This window comes from Peromyscus maniculatus, chromosome 1, assembly GCF_049852395.1.
Source record: "Peromyscus maniculatus bairdii isolate BWxNUB_F1_BW_parent chromosome 1, HU_Pman_BW_mat_3.1, whole genome shotgun sequence".
NCBI classification, from domain to species: domain Eukaryota; kingdom Metazoa; phylum Chordata; class Mammalia; order Rodentia; family Cricetidae; genus Peromyscus; species Peromyscus maniculatus.
Genome location: NC_134852.1, coordinates 187,841,742 through 187,862,469, shown reverse-complemented (window position 1 = coordinate 187,862,469; position 20,728 = coordinate 187,841,742). Strand labels below are relative to the sequence as shown.

General features: G+C 38.3%; 1 long non-coding RNA gene across 2 annotated transcripts in view; it reads right to left on the bottom strand.

The window, feature by feature from the left end:
* Window positions 1-388: 388 nt before the first annotated feature.
* LOC121823472 (uncharacterized) overlaps window positions 389-20,728 on the bottom strand; it is a 40,568-nt gene continuing 20,228 nt past the window's right edge. Inside the window, exons 2-5 of one of the 2 annotated variants that reach the window (XR_013048259.1) lie at window positions 18,818-18,958; window positions 16,193-16,411; window positions 15,715-15,912; window positions 389-1,034 (exon numbers count right to left, since the gene is read on the bottom strand). This is a non-coding gene — a long non-coding RNA (uncharacterized LOC121823472). Of the gene's footprint in view, window positions 1,035-14,320; window positions 14,662-15,714; window positions 15,913-16,192; window positions 16,412-18,817; window positions 18,959-20,728 lie in introns of those variants that run through there. The other variant, XR_013048260.1, reaches the window with a different exon arrangement.

Sequence of the window (20,728 nt, the reverse complement as noted above, 5' to 3'; positions counted from 1 at the left end):
TTTTTTTTATCAAGTCCCTGATCCTAGCTTGTGGAATGGTACTGCCTATATTTAGGGCAGTTCTTCCTGCATCAACAAACTCAATTGAGAGATTTGCTTGCAGACTTGCCCAGAGATTTGTTTCTATGGCGACTCTAAATCCCTTAAAGTTGACAACCAAGATTAAGTGTCATGCATGTCATTCTAATAAAATATATATCTCAATGAAATGATAAGATAATTCATCTCAAAAGAATGATGTCCTAAAGTCCATGCACACTTTTCAGATGAGATTGGATATAAAATATGAAACATGAAAGAAAACTTGCTGTATCATTATGGTTATTTCAGTAAGCTTTTCTTTTTGATATCAACTCATTTCTGTTTGATAAAAAAGCCACATTCACAGTTGTTGGTTTAAGGACCCATGTCCACCTTCCAAGGGTGAGCTTTAATGGTTTGCAGAGTTAAAAATCTGTTTTAGACTTCGCAGTCTGAGAGAAGACGCTCCATATGAATTATCTGCCCAATCGATATGAGATTTAGACATTTCAAGCTTTGGAAGAGAGTTTTGCTGTTTATCTTCTTTTACACTTCACAGAGGGCACAGTTAGTGATAAAGCTGGAAGATGGCTCCTAAATCCATTATGTCTTCATCTGCATTATCTCTGTGAGGTAAATGATCTAAATACAAAATTAAGGCTTTGTGTAGCAGGGGGCTTGATACCAGAGGTCAGCAAACAACCACCTGCAGGCTCAACCTGCATGTATGTGTTTTGTAAGTAGCTGGAGGCACGGTGATGTTGATGGCTATGCCTATTGGTGTAGCTGCTTTTCGACAATGCCAGCATTCAGTAGTGGTCAAAGCACACCGTACAGCCCATAAAGCTTAAAATATTTACTCTCTATCTCTTCTGAAAAAATCTTCAAACTCTGTTTAACAGATCTTCAAGTCTTTGCACTCATTATTTATTTTATCTTCAACTTCAGAACAAACTTAATGACTGGTGTGAAAATATGCTTCTTACTGTGTGGCCTCTTGCAGTCAAGCACTCCTGTGGGGAGGAAAGGAGAAAGCACACTGAAAATTTCCAGAAGAGCATTCACAACATTAATTCTGTTCTGTTGTTCACAGCAATTTTCAAGTATGTGTGTGTGTGTGTATGTATGTATGTGTGTGTATGTATGTATGTGTGTGTATGTATGTGTATGTATGTGTGTGTATGTATGTGTGTGTATGTATGTATGTGTGTGTATGTATGTGTATGTATGTATGTGTGTGTATGTATGTGTGTATATGTATGTGTGTGTGTATGTATGTATGTGTGTATGTATGTATGTGTGTGTGTATGTATGTGTGTGTGTATGTATGTGTGTGTATGTATGTATGTGTGGGTGGGTGGGTGTGGGTGCGTGCGCGTGCACACTATGTGTATCCAAGTGCCAGCAGATGCCAGTGAGGGCATTGATTACCTGAAGTTGAAGTTGCAAGTGGTTGTGAGCCTCCCAGTATGAGTCCTGGGACTGCTGTGCTCTAGAGAAGCAGTGTAGTCTCTGAACAGCAGAGCCACCTCTCCTGCCCCATTTGTGACTGTTCATGTGTTCCAAAGAGGCAGGTGAACTCCACAGAGTTGAATACATAACCTTGGATTGAATTTCTTTTATTAACACCTAATTTTAAAATAGTTTCATAGAGAACTTTAAAAGTAGTGAAGAGAGGATTTATGTATCCTCTATGCATTTTTTTCAGTAGTTCCATCTCACACAATTATAGGGCAGTATAAACCCAGGAATTTGAAATGATTAGAATATATATGCTTTATTTTACTGTGCTATTTATTTACAGATACAGATTCATGCTGCCACTACCTCCGTAACACAGAACTGGTTCATCATCATAAATATATTTTAGGTTCATATATAATATATGAATATAAATATATTTTCTTATAATCATAACTATATTTAGATAATTCATCATAAATATATACAACTTGTTGGATTAGTTTTTGATGTTTGTGTGTATCTATAAACTGTAGCATTTCAGAACACTGTGCTCAAGTTCTCAGTTCTTAAGCTTTGTGGGATCAAGAGAAGGCATGCATTCTTTGGAGTCTTCCTGTAACACATTTTCCAAGAAGAATCAGAGATTTGGAGCAGGAACATGCACAGCCAAGATTGGGGGAGCCTCAGAATGCGTAGAAAAGTGGATTCATTGGGATACTCCAGCAAAGACAGGAGGAAGTGACTGAATCCTAAAATGTAGAGACAGCAATTGAAGAATTCAAAGGAACATTAGGAATCAAGAGAAACAGCCAAGCAGTTCCAAGCCATGCTGTTGCACAGGTCCCCAGCCTGTTTGTCTTCCCCGTGCCTCATTTTGCATATTCTTGCTTATGTATAGAAAACCCTCACTCTTCAGTCATACTTAGTTGAAGGAGCATAAATGTATAACTATTCCATCTTTCAGGAAGTAGCAACCTTATCCCTGTCATTTAATTTTCTTTTATGTTATTCTGATTGCCTCCACCTCTGCCCTTTTCCCTTCTGTGGGACTGGCTGAAGATGGTACTGCATTGAAGCTTTTATGCTTCTGTGGGCTGATAAATTAATTCAACCTAAAATATTAGTAACTAAATCTGAGTTAATATTACAAACCATATACCTATTGTCATTTTAACAGACTATATCTATTATTATTATTATTATTATTATTTATTATCATCATCATCCTGTCCTGGCTGGTTTTGTGTGTTAACTTAACACAAGCTAGTCATCAGAGGATGGAGCCTCAGTTGAGAAAACGCCCCGATGAGGAAACGCCCCATGAGATCCACCTGTAAGGCATTTTTTCATTTGTGGTCAATGTGGAAGGGCCAGCCTATGGTGGGTGGTGCCATACCTGGGCTTCTGGTCTTGCCTTCTTTAAGAAGGTGGGCTGAGAGCAAGCCATGGGAAGCAAGTCAAGCAGCTCCCCTCCATGGCCTCTGAGTCAGCTCCTGCCCCCAGAATTGTGCCCTGTTTGAGTTCCTGTCCTGACCTCCTTCCATGATGAACAGCAATGCTGAAGTGTAAGCCAAACAAACCCTTTCCTCCCCAACTTGCCTTTTGGTCATAGTGTTTCATCGCAGCAATAGAAATCCTAACAAAGGCACATCACAACTGCAGTTTCCCCTCCTCTCCTCCCAGTCCTACCCCCATCTCCCCTCTGCCTGCTGCCATCCTCTCCTCCAGAAGAGGGTGGGCCTCCTATGGATATCAACCAGCCATGGTATATCAAGGTGCAGCAAGACTAGGCACTTCCTCTCCTACTAAGGCAACCCTGTATGAGGGAAAGGGTCCAAAAAGCAGGCAAAGGAGTTAGAGACAGCTCCTGCTCCCTCTATTAGGAGTCCCATAAGAAGATCAAGCTACACAACTCTAACATATGCAGAGTGTCTAGGCAGTCCCATGAAAGCTCCCTCATTGTCAATTCAGTCTCCGTGAGCCCCTATGAGCCAGATTAATTGATTCTGTGGGATTTCTTGTGGTATTCTTGACCTCTCTGGCATCGTTTTAGTATATAATAATTTATTTATTTAGCTACTAGTAACATCTTGATCAATTTCAGGCTTTCGCACTTATTAATATAGATGCCTTAAAAGTTGTATGTAGGGTTTGGATGCACAGTATAAATAAAGTTGGTTGACAGACTTTAGGGAGAAATGTAACTGCTGGATATTGTGCTAACAGTACATGTAGTGTTCTAAGAAAATGCTAAACTGTCTTTTGAAGTGAATCTACAAATTTATATTCCAAACAGCAATTATAAAATTAATATTGGTTATCAACTTGACTGAATCTGGACTCAAATAAAATAATACTGCTGAGCATTCCTAAAAACAAACAAACAAACAAACAAAAACAAGAAAAGGAAAGAAAATTTGACAAGCTGTCATTCTTCATTTACTATACTGATTCACTCACTGAACTTCTTGCTTTTTTTCTTGGGAAGACATTCATGTGACAGACTTTGGAAAAGAGATTTTGGTCCTGGCAGGGTAAATAGATATCAAAGGATTAAAAAAAAAAACATTAATGATGTCTTGAGAATACCTGAACACTCAGAAATAAATCAAGTGGGCTTGTCACATGAATATCTAAGCCACATCTATCTGGGTCCAGTTTCACATTGGGAAAAGGTAAAGAGAGAGAAACAAGAGAGAATTCAAGGAAACACACAGAGGGCAGCTAAGAGTATACTTTAGTTCATTATATATTGCTATAACAGGATATTTGATGCTTAGTAGTATATGAAAGTATATGAAACAAAGATGGTTATTTAGCTCACAGTTCTAGAGGAATGATGGTGAAAAAAAATGAAGTGGAAAAAGTGATAATGATTGGGGAATGGTTACCTGGCAACAGGAGAAGAAGGAAACTGAAGAGGAGACAGGCTCAGTCTTTCAAAATAACCTATTGCCTCCAGAGCCAGTGAGATATTCAAATAAAGTATTAGTTCTTTTTGATGGCCTCACCAAACGAACCACCTCCAAGCAATTCCATGGGGAGACCAAGCCTCAGATTGAGTTTTAGAGGAGATGAGTCATATTCAAACAAGAGCAGAGAATAAATTTTATATTTTAATTGGCTGATGCTTTTTGGTAGTACTAATTAAAAAACCCAGGACTAAACATTGTGTGATCTTTTACAAATGTAATGATGTGATTCTGTTGGTATGTGAGTGTGTCTATATGTATGCCAAGGAAAATTAATGTAGTGCTAATAGCTATAGATAGTGTAGAAAAATAGTATCAAAGAAAGTTTATTTAAGCAGTATTTTCAATAGAATTCTTGAAAGTTGGAGATTCTGAAGTACCTGCTCATTATTTAGATTTAGGGAAAGGGCCTATTTATAATCAAGGGCTTATTTAATTGTGGAGTGATATAATGACTGAGTACACACAGATACTTTAAGTGGATTAAAATCTATTATTACATTATGATTAGATGCATTAAAATGCAAAAATTTACTAACCAATCTTGAAAACAATGACTTCCAATGTCTGATTAAAACTAGAAAAGAAGCAAGCCAGAAGACAAAGATTTAATATTTATATAGAAATTGTTGATGATTGCTTACATTGTAGTCATCCCAAAAACCAATTTATTTAACAATGCTTCCAAATTATACAATGTATTATATGAAGCATGTCCAGGCTAAATAGGGTCTTTATACTGACTGAAACAATAAGGAAATAAGGAAACGCTTAATTTTAGGAGTTAAAGATGCAGAGGATTGAATAGTTGGTAACATTAGAACTATCTGCCATATAGCTTAGCCATCTAAGTGTAGCTGGACTTTTGAAAAAGACTGTGTTTGTGAAACAAATGATTTTATTGTTAAACATCATAGTGTGCAAAACACACAATCTTCTTAATGTTACAACCTCTGTAAATTTGGAAACTGTATATTTGAAGTGTGATTATGGTGCCCAGGGTCAGCAGTCATGAGTTGAGGTTAATAGCCTGACTCTTTCACTCCCCACTACATTCCCTTGCAACTTTTAACTATTTTATGTCTCTTTCCTCCTGGATGATCTTGGGGCAAAAATCTATATCTAGCTCATTTTTACAGAAATTTAGAAAACAATGTGAAAAATATCTTGGAAATTATCCATTGTTAAATATACAGAAAATGTACTAGAAATAGTGGAGAGGGTGCCTGAACTGAACTGGCTTATCCCAGTGACCAGATCGGTGAATATCCTAACTGCCATCACAGAGCTTTTCTCCAGTGACTGATGGAAGCAGATAGAGAGATTCACAGCCAAACAACAGGCCAAGCTTCAGGAGTCCAGTGAAAGAGAGAGAAGAGGGATTCCATGAGCAAATGCATCAAGAAAATGTATGTTATTCTAAGAGCTATCTATAAAATAATTCTACAAACTATTTTGCATTTATAATGCAGTTTACTATTACCAAGCCAAAGATCACAAAATTATGTTGCGAAGACCCATAAATCATTTAACACATCAGCAATTCTAGGACTCTGCTTTGGTTCATTTATAAGCTCATAAAATTTCTAATTTTACAAATTTTGCATTTTTCCTTAAAATGTGTTTTTGCTGATGACTACACTTCTGGCAATACTTTCATTTTATGTTCTCGTTTAAGCATTAAGAATGGATTTACTGCTATTTGAGATATTTGATATTGTTAAAGAAATTAAGTAAGCCACCTTCTGTTAGACTTTAGAGCCTATTTAAAATTTCAATTCTAGTTAAGTGGGAAAATACATGCCAGGATGCAAGTCCTTAAAACAACTTCAAATTGCCCTATTCTATCTGAAAATTATTTATCCATAGTAGAAGTAAGCTGGGGACTGTGCTGATCTTCCTTGCTTGTAATGTCTGTAAACTCTTTAGTAATGGGAAACCATGGTTTAGAAAGAATATTATTTTAAAATAGAGCTACTATCATTGTTTTGCTAATAATCACTCAATAAAATCTGTAGTTGGAGTTTTCCTGTGTCCCACCTGATCCACAGCCACTCAGACCCAGGTAAACACACAGAGGCTTATATTAATTAAAACTGCTCAGCCATTAGTTCAGGCTTACTACTGACTAGCTCTTACACTTAAACTCAGCCCATTTCTGTCAATCTATATGTTGCCACATGTTCCTTGGATTTACCTGTGTGCCATTACATGTTGCTCCCTGGATGGTGGGCTGACGTCTCCTGACTCAGCCTTCATCTTCCCAGAATTCTCCTTGTCTGCTAATCCTGTGTATACTTCCTGCCTGGCTAACTGGCCAATCAGCATTTTATTTATCAACCAATCAGAGCAACATATTCACAGCATACAGAGCTACATCACTCAGAGATATAAAGTTATCTCTAGGACCCAGGGGCCGGAGATGACATCTGATGAGTGTGTGTGTAAATGTGGCTGTCTCTTTGACTCAGTGTCTTATTCCTGCTAAATTATGATCAAGTATTTTTCCAGGGCAAGAAGAACTGGGCATTGTCAGCCCCACAAGAATAAAGCAAACAGTCTATCTCATGGAGTTCTTTACTGATTGTGTTGGAGGGCATTAATTATGGCTGTACACTAATGGGTGAAATGTTTTACACTTATTCAATCTCTTTAAATTATAAAAAGAAAGTATTGGTATTATAATATATAATATACTAATGAAGAATAGACTTAAGAATTAGAAGGCTATGACCAATCAAGGAAGAGGCAGATTTTTTAAATTAATTAATTTTCCCCCAGCCTGAGCACATTTCCCCTCCCTTCTTCTCTCCTCCCAGTCCCTTCCCCTAACCTCCCCTCTCCCATTCTGCATGCCCTATCCACTCCTCCTCCTTTCTCTTCAGAAAAAGGCAGGCCTCCCGTGTATATCACCCAGCCATGGCATAACAAGTTACAGTAAGACTAGGCACCTCCTCTCCTATTAAGCTGGACAAGGAAACCCAGTAGGAGGAAAGGGTCCCAAAAGCAGGTAACAGAGTCAGAAATAGAGCATGATCCCACTGTTAAGATCCTCACAAGAAGATCAAGCTATACAACTGTAACATATGTGCAGAGGGCTTAGGTCAGACACATGCAAGCTCTCTTGTTGGTGGTTCAGACTCTGTATGCCCTTATGAGACTAGGTGAGTTGATTCTGTGGGTTTTCTTGTGGTGTTCTTGATTCATCTGGCTCCCATAATCCTTTCTCCCTGTCTTCCACATGATTCCCCAAGGTCTACCTAATATTTGACTGTGGTCTTTGCATCTGTTTCTATAAGTTGCTGAGTAAAGCCTCTCCGATGTCAACTGGGGTAGGCAACAATCTATGAGTATAGCAGAATATCATTAGAAATCATTTCATTGACTTTTTTTTTACAGTCATGTTTGGTTCTATTCTAGCTCTTTGGAAAGCCAACTTCTGGGTCCTGGTCCAGGCAGTGTCAGGGGTGGGCTCCCTTTCACAGATCTCAAACTGGACCAGTCATTGGTTGGCCACTACCATAAATTCTGCTCCATCTTGACCCCAGCATATCTTGTAGGCAGGGCAAATTGTAGGTCAAAGGTTATGTGGCTGGGTTGGGGTCACAGTCCCTCTAATGGGAGTTTTGCCTGGTTATAGGAGATTGCTGGTTCAGGCTCTCTATCTCCTGTTGCTAGGAATCTTCACTAGGGTCACCATCCTAGATCCCTGGGAATTTCCATTACACTGGGTTTCTAGCTCTCCCCCCAAATACTCCTGATTCCAGTTGTCTTTTCTAATAATACCTCCTCCACCCTCCACTGAACCTGATCCCTCATGTTCCCATGTCCACCCCCATCCAGACCTATCCCTGCAACTACCTGTGATGTCTATTCTATTTCCCCTTCACAGTGAGATCCATGTGTAACCTCTTGAGCCTTGCTTGTTAGCTTCTTTAGGTCTGTGAATTGCAGCATGGCTATCCTTTGCTTTATGGTTAATGTCCATTTATAAGTGAGGATGTACCATGTTTGTGTTTCTGGGTCTGGGTTACCTAACTCAGGATGATCTTTTCATTCATTTGCCTTCAAATTTCCTCATGTCATTGCATTTTAATAGCTGATTAATACTCCATTGTACGACCTTTTCTTCATCCATTCTTTGGTTGATGGACATCTATTTTTTTTTTCAGTTTCCAGCTATTATGAAAAAAGCTCCTATGAACACAGTTGAGCAGGTGTCCTTGTGGTATAGTAGAGCATCCTTTGGGAATACGCCTAGGAGTAGGATAGCATAAAGACAGTTTGCACTGCCACCAGCAACAGAGGAGTGTTCCACTTGTTCCACATCCTCCCCAGCATTAGCTGTCATGTGTGTTTTTGTGATCTTAGCCTTTCTGACAGATGTAAGACGGAATCTCAGAGCACCCCTCCCTCAGCATTAGAGGGGATGGGTGATGGGAGACTGGCAGCTATGGTAAACAGGGCATTCTTGGATCATCACATAGGGAGGTTATCTGGCCTATTTCTGTCTCTACTACTAACTGATGTGGGGCAAGCATGGGACTTCTTCAAGTCTGTAATGTCCTCATTATGTAGGATACCACCAGTAATAGAAAAAGAAAAACAAAGTCAAATTCCTGAGGGTTTACGGATTCATTTGTCAGATGTTAATTGAATGCCTGTTGTGTAGCGGGTACTGGTGTAGATACAGAAGGTACAAGAAACAACGTTTCTGCCTTCAGACAATACAGACACATGAACAGGGAATGCATTATAAAACCCATGTGCGTATGTTCACTATGATCTCAAAGTCCCTTTTAAAACTAATGTTGAAACCTCATTGGCATCTATAACAGTATTGGAAGACATAATTTGTAGGAGGCCATCAGCCCATGAAGGTCATGTGCCTACTGAGGATGGATACCAGTACAGAGTACAATCCCCTTTTGCTCTTTCATTCTCTTGCCCACTGACTCCTCTGCTGCAGCAGGAGATTGTCACCAGGTTCTCTTACGTTGCTATTGCACTTCTAGTCTCCAGAACTCTGAGCTAATACATTTCTTTCTTAGAAATCATCCAGTCTCAGTCTGTGATATTAGAACAAGTTGGAATAAGACAGTAGTATATATTTTATATCCTTTTGTATAAAATATTTAATATGCAGTGATCTAAGTTATGAAAAACGAGTTGTAAAAGGGCAAGAAAAATACCATTTTTTATGTCATAAAAAGATATTTTTCTGGAATACAACTGATTTAGTATTATGAGAGCTCATGAAAAACAACTGACTTTTTTTTTTCTTTATGGTTTAACATGCAGACCAAATTTGCAAAGATAGTCACAAAATGAATAAAAGTATGATGCGTTATCTGATCATAAGTGACTCAAATGAGGAAAAAATAACCGGGGATGATAAAATTATAATTACTTCATCCCATTTAATCTTACAATTTAGAATATTTATGCTTTAAAAAATAATCACATGATGGCTCTGTCCAGCTGAGCTTATGAGAGTCTCCCTGATCATATGCTACCCATATATTAAAAAAATTGCTTCTTTGAGATATGGATCAGCATCCCATGGTAGGCTTCTGACTGAGATTGGCAAACGTGGACAGAGGGCAGAAATCTGAAAGAGCTAGAACTTGCTGGCAAGGGTTTTGTGACAGAGCACCCCCTCAGATGAGGTCTCCCCTTGTTCTTTCTCCTTTTCTATTCATAAAGACAGTTGAGAATCAGCCTAACACCCACAGCTTCCCTAGGAACCCTCATCCTGTTCGATGTCATTGTTGCCAGATGCTGCGCTTCCAGAACAAGAATCCAGATGACTTAAAGTGTTTCAAAAGATTCCTTCTTTAGGAAGTTTTGTTAATATGTTGTTGGAAAGGTTAAAATCTATAAGCTTGATGACTTTGCATGCATTGGAAAAATCAATTTAAAAAGAAATGGTTGTGCCAGCCCCTGGAACCACAGATGAGCTGAAATCCATTCAATTTCTCTTGCTATTCAAAATGGGTCTCTAGTGTTTTTGCACTTTAGCCAAAAGCTTTTAGACTTAGGATAAAGCGCTCTGAGTGACAAGATAAAAATGCATATGCATTTGATTTCTATTGCATATCTTCAAGGCAGACTTTCTGTGTTTAAAAAGAAACTCAGGAAAAATAAAAGATTTAAGAAGGTCTGGGTCACATGCAGCAAAAATTGCATTTTACTCAGTGAATATTCTCAAAGCTGAGCATACAGAGGAATCTTCATTACCCATGTAGCCTCTTATTTTTAGCATCCAAGAAGATTTGATGACTTATATTAACTCAAATGTTCTTTTCTGTAAATGTATAGCGATCTAGAGAAAGTGGTATTTTAAAAGATTTCTGCCCATTGTTCCCAACTTTACTTCTTTTCAAGGTAGTATTTAAGTTAATTTTTTAGTAAAAGGAGAAGACAGGCAGGCTTCAAGCAAAGCTACAACCATGTATCAGTGGAGGAGCAGAGCTAGAGTGGGTGGGGATAGAGGAGACTGAGTGACAGTTGCTGTGAGCAAGTCCACGCATCACCTCATACACAGTGCATATCTTGTTTTATTTAATTGTTGTAACATCATTAGAGATGTCAACATTTCTATTCATGTTTTTTAGACAAGAAGGTAAGGCTTAGACAATGTAATAACCTTACTAAGAGGTCATGCAGCAAATGCACGCTATGGATTCACTTCCAGGTCTAGTCTACTTGAAGCCTGTGTGCTCCATGCTGTGTTCTTGCATTTCCTTTAAGCAGAGGCTCAGGAAAATGGAAATGCTTGTTCTCCCTGCTGTGCCCTCACAGGATGACCATATAATGATTCTGATTAATGGAAAGTATGCCAGATTTAGGTTCAAAGGAACTTGGTCCTGGATCTGGGTCATATCTTCATCACTGGCTCACCATGAGATCCTGGCAGGTAACCTACCCTGCTAGATCCATTTGAGATGGAACATATGAACCAACACACCCTTATGCATCAAATTCTGCAGCTTGAGTCCAAGTGTTAAGATTCGTCTACTTTAATAATTTTGTCCCAGGATCAAGAGGAAAGGGCTTTGTGAGCTACACAGTGCTGTTACAATAAAATTTTGGTTCAGACTAAAATGCTCCTAATGACATTTGAAGATGTTTAACATACCATTTATTTAACATAAAAATGCTGACTGTCACTAGTGGTCATACTGAGCCATCCAATAACATTAACAGCTGAGCACAGCTCATTGCTATATTAGCTTTCAGGTCACCTAATTTAGGTTTAAGGAGAAGTATTGGAACTAACCTATGTTTTGGTTATTTCTTTAGACTTTTTCATTAAGAAAAATAAATCATCACTAAAACTACAAATGAAGAGGTTAAGAACAAAGCACATAAATTATTATTCAACCATCTAACCAATGTACTGCTACTGGTTTATATAGTTCATAGATTCTCTCTCTTTTTCTCTTTGAGAGTGAATGTGTGTGTGTGTGTGTGTGTGTGTATACCTGTCTGTCTCTGGAAAACTCACATGTTTTCATAGTGGGATAGATAATTGAGTACAAGAGTCATTCCATAGAGTTGTATATTATACTAATTTTCCTTCATGTATGCTGAGATTTCCATGTCATTATTAATACTTTAGATATTCTTTAATAGCCACACAGCAGTCCCTAATTTTGGACTTCATATTATTTCTAATTTTCTTCACTACTAAATAGTGTTTTCAAGAACATTGTTTAATGACCATGAGCCTGAGGTTCTCATTATTTCTCTGGGGTGTGTTTCTCAGAGTCCTTCAAGGGATATAAGTTTGTTGTGCTCAGTTTAGTTCCATAAGTTAATAATTCCATCAGCAGCTTCTGAAACTGTCAGTTTCACTGTGTTCTTACCCATACTGATTTTTTTATTTTAGGTTCAATGATTTGATGTTTAAATGGATACCAAATTACTTTTCAGTAATTAGTGAAAGATAACATAGGATAGGAGTAAACATTTAAAAGCTGATCATTATTCAGTGAAATGATACTGATAGGTATTTAACCAATAGCATCACTTTTCCAAAGCAAATTTCTGCCATTCAACAGTAATAAATAACTAAAAATTGTATTGGAAAATAGCAATTTTCTGTATCAAACATAGTGTAAACTGTTTACACTAATTGTTTTGAATTATAGCTAACTTGGTGAATGACAGTTTGATATTTTGTTTGGTTTATAATTTTACTATTGCCAGTGGTGAAAGTTATCTATGACAGATGTATTGATTCTTTGATTTCTCCTTGTAAAACAACAGTCTTTTCAGTAATTCTGCTTTAAGCACAGCATTTGGCATGTCTTGGATATTTGTCTTACAAGCAAGTTACTTTAACTTTTTATTTTTTAGTTGCCTTATGCAAAAATTTGGGATCATATTATGACACATATCTCATAAAAGTATACATTTAAACCGGGCGTTGGTGGCGCACGCCTTTAATCCCAGCACTCGGGAGGCAGAGGCAGACGGATCTCTGTGAGTTCGAGGCCAGCCTGGGCTACCAAGTGAGCTCCAGGAAAGGTGCAAAGCTACACAGAGAAACCCTGTCTTGAAAAACCAAAAAAAAAAAAAAAAGTATACATTTAATCAGTGTATAAAAGGCAAATAAATTGAATATCTTGCATATAGTAATTCTTATGTACTTCATTCCACTCATTTATTAATTTGTTCATTTTACATATAGATTTGTTGATATGCTTTTGCACACTTTATTCACTTTTTTCAAGCCAATAAAATGTCTTCACTAACCAGCCAGTGACTACACTGGATGTTAGGATCTGAATGCAGTCCTAAGCCTTTCTTAGGGTGGGATTTTAAGCACAAAAACAACTTTTTGGGTTGACACATCTCAGTTAGCAAGAACAGTTAGACAGAATTTGAACTACAGAAGTTAAAAAGTAAGATTAGTACATTTAGAGATTTTTTTCCCAGGACTATGGACTTCAATGGATTGGGTCTTTGCTCTTGTTTTGGTAGGTGGTACTGCCTACATGCTGGATTCCGAGGCCTGTCCATCATGTCATCAGTTGTGCTAAGGTATGGGAGCCTGTTACAATACCATGGCTTTCATGCCTGTTTTTTCTTTTATGTTTTTGAGAGTCACTATGTACACCATACGAGAATCCCTTGACTTCTCCCATTAGGTTTAGGATTACACGTATTAGCCACCATCAGTGGACTATCCATAGTCATCTTAAGAGAAACTACATATTTCAAAATTTCATTTAGCCTCTTTAATCAGCAAATATTTCACAGGGAATAATTTTAGGGCCATCTACCAAGACAGTCATTCACCACAGAAACCAACCTTCTGGTTTAGGAAGAGTCTTGCAGAGAGGCCAAGTAAGTTTGCATATTTTATAATAAAATATTATTTTCTCATATGGGTTAAATTTAAAATGTTAATAAAATATCAGCTTTACAGTTCACTGCTCTGTTTTTATTTATAAGCAGGGGGGAAAAGTGAGAGGTGAATATGTGGATGAGCCTCAAGACTTACAGAAGCTTGCATATTCTGATCTTCCTGCTTGTCCAACCTGAGAATGCCCACATCATTTATATATCAGCTGATGCAATGAGAAAGGCCTGGGGCAGAAGAAGCAGTGAAACCCACATCTTATAGACACCAAAGGGATCTCTATACCCAGAGATGTGTTCTTTTGACAGCCTGAAGAGAATGAGGTTTATTCACAGTTTAGAGCTAATCCAAGCTGAACTTCAGCCTGTCTGTCTACCTCTTGAGATTAGGATTAAATGGGTCATCATATTATGCAACTCCCGTACAGGGTGGTTTCTGGGCAACTAGTCTCTGATTTGTGAGAAACATCAGTCAGTTCTTTGAATCATGATTCATTTAAAGACCGTTTTTACTGACATATTTACAGTTTACAATTTCCTTTGATTTGGATTTCTTAAAATCCGATGTCTGTGTTCTCCAGCTAGAAAAATACTTTCAGGCTTAATGAGATTTCCATTTTCATTCTGTTCACAATCATCAACAAAACAACCAGTGAGCTGCCTGCCAAACATGTTCTGCCACAGAAATTATAACTACAGCTGATGTTCGAACCTCATGGTGTCCAGGAACCAACAACTCTCAGGACAGCTGTAAATCACTGATCATTTATTCCAGAGTTTGTGCACAAAGTTTCTATGATGGTGATGATGTTGGCATTGGTGCAATGAACTGCTGGAAAAATCAAGAATCCATTGATACATTTAATGCAAATGACCACATCATTCATCTGGCTGCCATTCTACACATACTTTCTAAGTACATGGTTCACATTTCCAGGATCTTAAAATAAACATAAATATTTAAAAGCCCTGTCTTCAATTTGCTTGTTATCAAGTAGAATAGACTGTGGTGATATTTTACTTGTGCTGAAATGTGATATTTTATTTGTATGTTAATAAATAAAGTTTACCTGGAGATCAGAGGTCATAGTGAGCCATAAACAGAAGTCAGGTGGTGGTAGCACACAACCTTAATCTGATCACATGTCAGGCAAAGTCTCTGTGTGGTCAAGGATACAGCCAAGCATGGTGACACGAGCCTTTAATCCCAGTACCAACCATAGAGACCTTGAGGTCTGTATAGACAGGCAGTGATGAGGAAGTGATGTGGCTGGGCTTAGAGCCAATGAGAAGGCAGAACAGGAAGTCAATAAAAGCACAGGTTAGACAGGAAGAAGCTCTCTCTGGGGAAGTGACAGCAAGGTGATAAGCTAAGGCTAGTTGTGGCTATTCACCATTTCTCTGAACTCTTCAGCTATTACCGCTGTATTTGGCTCTGTGTTTCTTATTTAATAAGACTGCTTAGACATTTGTCTACAATAGACAGACAGAGAAGATGTGTCAAGCAGGTGCACAAGTGTTGCATAAACATAAGAGAGGGATGCTTAGATGTAGGATGTCAGAAGAATTGTTCCAGGAGAGTGACAAATAATCTGAGGCAAGAAGTATCAGTTAACTTGTAAAGAGAGACAAAAGGCCCCGAGCCACAGGAACAATGTAGTACAGACTGATAGGGAGTTCATGGCAGGTTTGAAAGCCCAAAGTCATTAAGGAAAACTGGACAGGGATTGGAGGATGAATCAGATTGAGTCTCTCTCTCTCTCTCTCTCTCTCTCTCTCTCTCTCTCTCTCTCTCTCTCTCTCTGAGGATGAGATGAGAGGTTACTTTATCAAGTTTCACTTACTGACCTTAGATTTCCAAACAAAGGAAAATGATTTTCTTTACCTTTGTGACCATTCTAAAGCCTCAGCAGTGATGCCCCATACAGGAGATAGTTCATTGTCATATGACCCAAAGTCTTCACTCCCAGTTGTCATAATAGAGACAGAAAATCTCCACTTGATGTTTCAGTGTGACATCTCTGGTCCTCACCAAAAGTCGATGTCAACACTTGTATTTGCATTTATTTTTATCAGATGCTACCTGAAATGTGCAGTGAAGTCATTGAATGCTCCAGTACTTCTTTTCTCACTGCTGGAAATAAATGTTGAAAAGAAGCAATTTCATGTAAGGCAGATATATTTTGGCTGATATTGAAAAATGAGTCCATCCTGGCAGGGTGAGGACAGAGGTAGGAGCATCACAGAACTGATCATCCACAGGCAGGAATCAGGAAGAAGTTAGGAAGTGGGCCTGGCTATCAGATTTCAAGGCCTGCCCACCATGATACACTTTCTCCAGTTAAACCAGACTTAAAACCTACCTCCTGCTGGAGACCAATGTTCAGATTCTTCAGCCAATGAGGTCTATTCAATCCATAGCAAGGGTATCCTTGTTCTTAAACCTTTTCTTTCGTCTTATTTCAAGGAGCCAAAACATCTAGTTGGTTTTCACTGAAACTTTCACTGAAACACGTTACCAATAAAACATCATTGATTGATGATCCTTGAGCTGAACCACAATCCTTTAGATGATTTATCTGCTGTAAAAGCAATAGAAATACATCACTTCTTTTAAGCAAGCCTCAATTTTGTGACATAGGAGAAAACACTAGGTAGTCTAATGAATACAGTACTCTTGAAAGAGTGAAATCAATGCAAGACAGAAAAGCCATGCTTATTCAGAATCTATCTGCACACAATGGTCATCCACAGAGCCACTCGTTCAGGGTGAGCATGCAAAGGAGCACTTGCCTTCCTTCTTTTGCAATTTTCAATCAATGAGTTCAAGTGAACTCTCTAGTTTTGGAGAAGCCCATTAACTAGAGCAATTATTTCACCTTCATTTAGCACCAAAGCCTCCTCCAGTACCCTAGAGTTAAAGAGCAAAAGTCAACTCACAGAGGGAGAAGCAGATGCTATTAAATGACTCACTCAAGATAGTACAATTTAGGACTGGGGCCAAAAATAGAGCAAACTCACCAGGACTGCTTTCTGGGTGGCAGTTATCTGATCAGGAATCAGTGCCTTGTGGTTTGATGTGTTAGTTGTAAAAACTCACAGAAGATGGACATTTTTACTTTGCTTGGAGAAGACAGTGGTTTCAAAAACTAAATTCCCACAATTTCAGTCACTAACATTAATACATGGTTTGGGATTTGTTAGGTTCTGTTTATTTTCACAGTTACTATATCTTTTAATTTTCATCCATTTAGTATCTATGAAGTAGATCCATCCTATATTTTAGTGAAACAACTGCATTATACATTGGTTAAGCAATTGCTTAACATCACACAACTACTAAATAAATGTTAGAACCTAAGGTGCAGATATGCTCCCAACTTCCTCGTGACTTTGTCCTTAATGCTTAGCATGTAGTAGCTGTTGCTCACATAGAATGAACAGCCAGGATCTATTGAGATTGAAGGTCACATGGGTAGAATGAACAATTTGTGTCATTCCCTCAGCTTCATACTGCAGACTATCCAGAACCCACGTGGTCCAATCTATTCCATGTGAGCACATAGAGCGTCAGCTGATATTCAGAAGACCTTCTTCATTGTCACTCTGCCTACTTTGGAGACAATAGAGTATCTACTAGAGAGATCCTTCTGCACTCAACTCACGCTTCTGTCCTTTTATATCACATTGTTACCCTCACCTGTCTATTTATCTTTTCTGCTTTTCCTTCTCTGAGGTCATTTTTCCATATGCCTTATTCTATTTCTCTATTAGACTATGGACTTTGAAAGTAGATGACCCTGGGTTCCAATCTAATCTGTTCTATTCTAATTATAAAAATTTGACCATGGTGTCCATCTCTTTTTAATTAACTTTTAAAATAAACATTTATAATTTGTAGTTCGTAAGTACAAACTCCAAAATAAAACCTCTAAAAAACAGTCTTGTGTGTTGCTTTGCCTGTTTTCAAGTATCTCGTAGGATTAGTTGTTAAAACCTAATGTAAATCTACTCTGGTAAGTCTTTAAAAATCTCTCTGTGTAATGATTCATATGATTAACTAAAAATATTATTTCATAGGCTAGTATGATGGCTCAGTCAGTAAAGTGCCTGCTGCACAAACTTGAAGACCTGAATCTGGATTCCCACTGCTGATAAACTGTAGAGGGAGAGAGAAAAATGCCTAATGTTGAGCTCTGGTCTCCACACGCATGTGTGTATACATGTATACACTAGTACACAGTGACACAAATATGTACTATATACACTAGTATACAGTGACACAACTCTGTACATACAACACACAAACACACACAGAGACACATATACAGAGAGGTGGAGGACTTTCTTTTCCTCCAAATCTCCCAAATTCTGTATTAGATTCCATTTGGCTACAGATTATCAGAATATGCTTTCTTTTACAAACCAAATGATTCTGAATTTCAAAACACAGCTGCCTCTACAGGTTTCAGATATGATTTCATATCTAAAATACACCATTTTGGAGTTGTGAGGAATGAATAAACCATGTAACTTGTCTAATACCTTGGCACACAGTAGGCATTTGGCAGACAGCTGTAGCAGTTCATTCAAAATACCCTCCTTTAGATTCATGTTTCTATGTTCAACACAGAAAAGGCCGCACAAAAAGGATTAGCAGTGCAGAGAAGTACGGGGACACATACAATCTTAAATAGAAGATTTATAATCATTATTCTGTAAATGACTTTAGTTCACTCATGGTGACTGGTGTTTTAGCAAGCTGCTGTCTTTAGTAATGTTAAAACCTAAATGTAATTTCCAAGCCTGATTTGTTACCTGCCTACTTCTTAAAGAGTGATTTGGGCATATGAGAAAACCAATGATAGGGATGTTACATGTTTAATTAGTCTTCAACACTCACCTCTAGGAAGTCTCTGCAAAGAATCAAGGCTTGCTTTAAACATAACTCTGTACACTGAAACAGAGAGTTAAGTATGGCAGCTCACCTAGAAGAAGTGACACATGGCGGCATCACATTGACCCTTAACAGGAAACATGGAATCATCAAGTGGGTGATAGGATGGAAGAAATGCAAGACCATGTGGTCTCCTGGAAAAACTGCAGTGGCTAGGCAGCATTATTGTGAACTACAAGAGAAGAAACATTATTGTTGGTGCTCAGGAAGTGAAAAAAATCAAAGGAACTGCAACAGAAAATGTCATAGCTGTCTGAAAAAAATGTAGTTAAAAATAGTTCATCTCTATTTGGAAAACTAGAACTTATTCTACTCCCAAGAGATAATTGCTATAACCACCCCCTCGGGTGTTTTCCTATGTCTCAAATTGGATAATGCTTCCCCATGATGACACTCTGGAAAGCCTCTACTGAATGTCTTTTTTGGTACTCAGCATTATGCTGGAAACTGGAATAAAGCTCTCGCCAAATATGAAAACTTATCACCAGGACAATTTCCACCTCTGTTGAAAACCCAAACTCAATTACACTCCAGGCAGTGTTCCCTCACATCAAACCTTCAGTGTATTCAGCAGTCTCATAGAAGAAACTCAGTTTTGAGTACTACACAAGGGCAATGTCTGTGAACACCTTTGTCATCAAGACACTTGTTGCTTGAAGCAGAGCATTAAAAACAGGACTCAGATCTGCACAATATGGCGGAAACAACCCTGAACTAAGTCTTTCTATATTTCATTGATAAATAACAAGAATATTAAATCAAGTTAATTAATGTATTCATTTTCATCTTTCTACATTATTTCAAAAACACCACACAATACCCAATAAATGTAAACAATTATGATTTATCAATTAAAATTATGCTAACTTTCTTCAAATATTTGGTTTTCCATTAATTTTTCTGTTCTAAGCATAGAAGCATTTTCATCCTCCAATTTTAATTCTAACTCTTAAAGTTATCTCTCCCTCCCAGACTTTTTTCTTTTTTTAAATAATTTTTTATTAAGAGATTTTTCTATTCCTTTTACATACCAACCACAGATTCCCCTGTCCTCCCTCCTCCCACCCCCAGGCTTCCCCTCCAAGTCACCCCCCATTCCCACCTCCTCCAAGGCAAGGTCTCCCATGGGGAGTCAGCAAAGCCTGGAACATTCAGCTGAGGCAGATCCGAGCCCCTCCTCCCTGCACCAAGGCTATGCTAAGTGTCTCACCATAGGCACTAGGTTCCAAGAAGCCGGCTCATGCATTAGGGACAGGTCCCGATCCCACTGCCTGGGGCCTCCCTATACACTTCAAGCTAAACAACTGTCTCAATTATCCAGAGGGCCTAGTCCAGTACCATGGGGGCTCCTCAACTATTGGTCCACAGTTCATGCGTTTCCACTAGTTTGATTCATAGAATTCCTCCTCTCTCTCATCAATTGGACTCCTGGAGTTCCGCCTGAGACCCAGCCATGGATCTCTGCATCTGCTTTCATCAGTCACTGGATGAGGGTTCTATGATGACAGTTAGGGTGCTCAGCCATACAATCACCAGAGTATGCCAGCTCAGGCACCCTCTCAACTATTGCCAGTAGTCTATGGTGGAGTCATCCTTGTGGACTTTTCTCTTTAACTTAGGGCTGGTTGTTGATAAAATTTCCCCCTACCATACATATGTTAATGTCCTAACCCATAATGTAATGGTGTTTAGAAATGAGGTCTTTGAGAGATAATAAGGCTTAAATGACAAGCAAGAACTATCCTGATAGAAATAATGTCCAAGAAGAGACATGGAAGAGCTATCTTTGATAATATACAATCACACAAGCCAGATAAAGACCCTTACTAGAGAGCAATTTTGTTGGTGTTTTGATCTTGTAACATCCAGAACTATAGGAAACATGTTTTTCTTGTTTAAAGCATCCAGTGCATGGTATTTTGTTATAGTAGCCAAATAGATA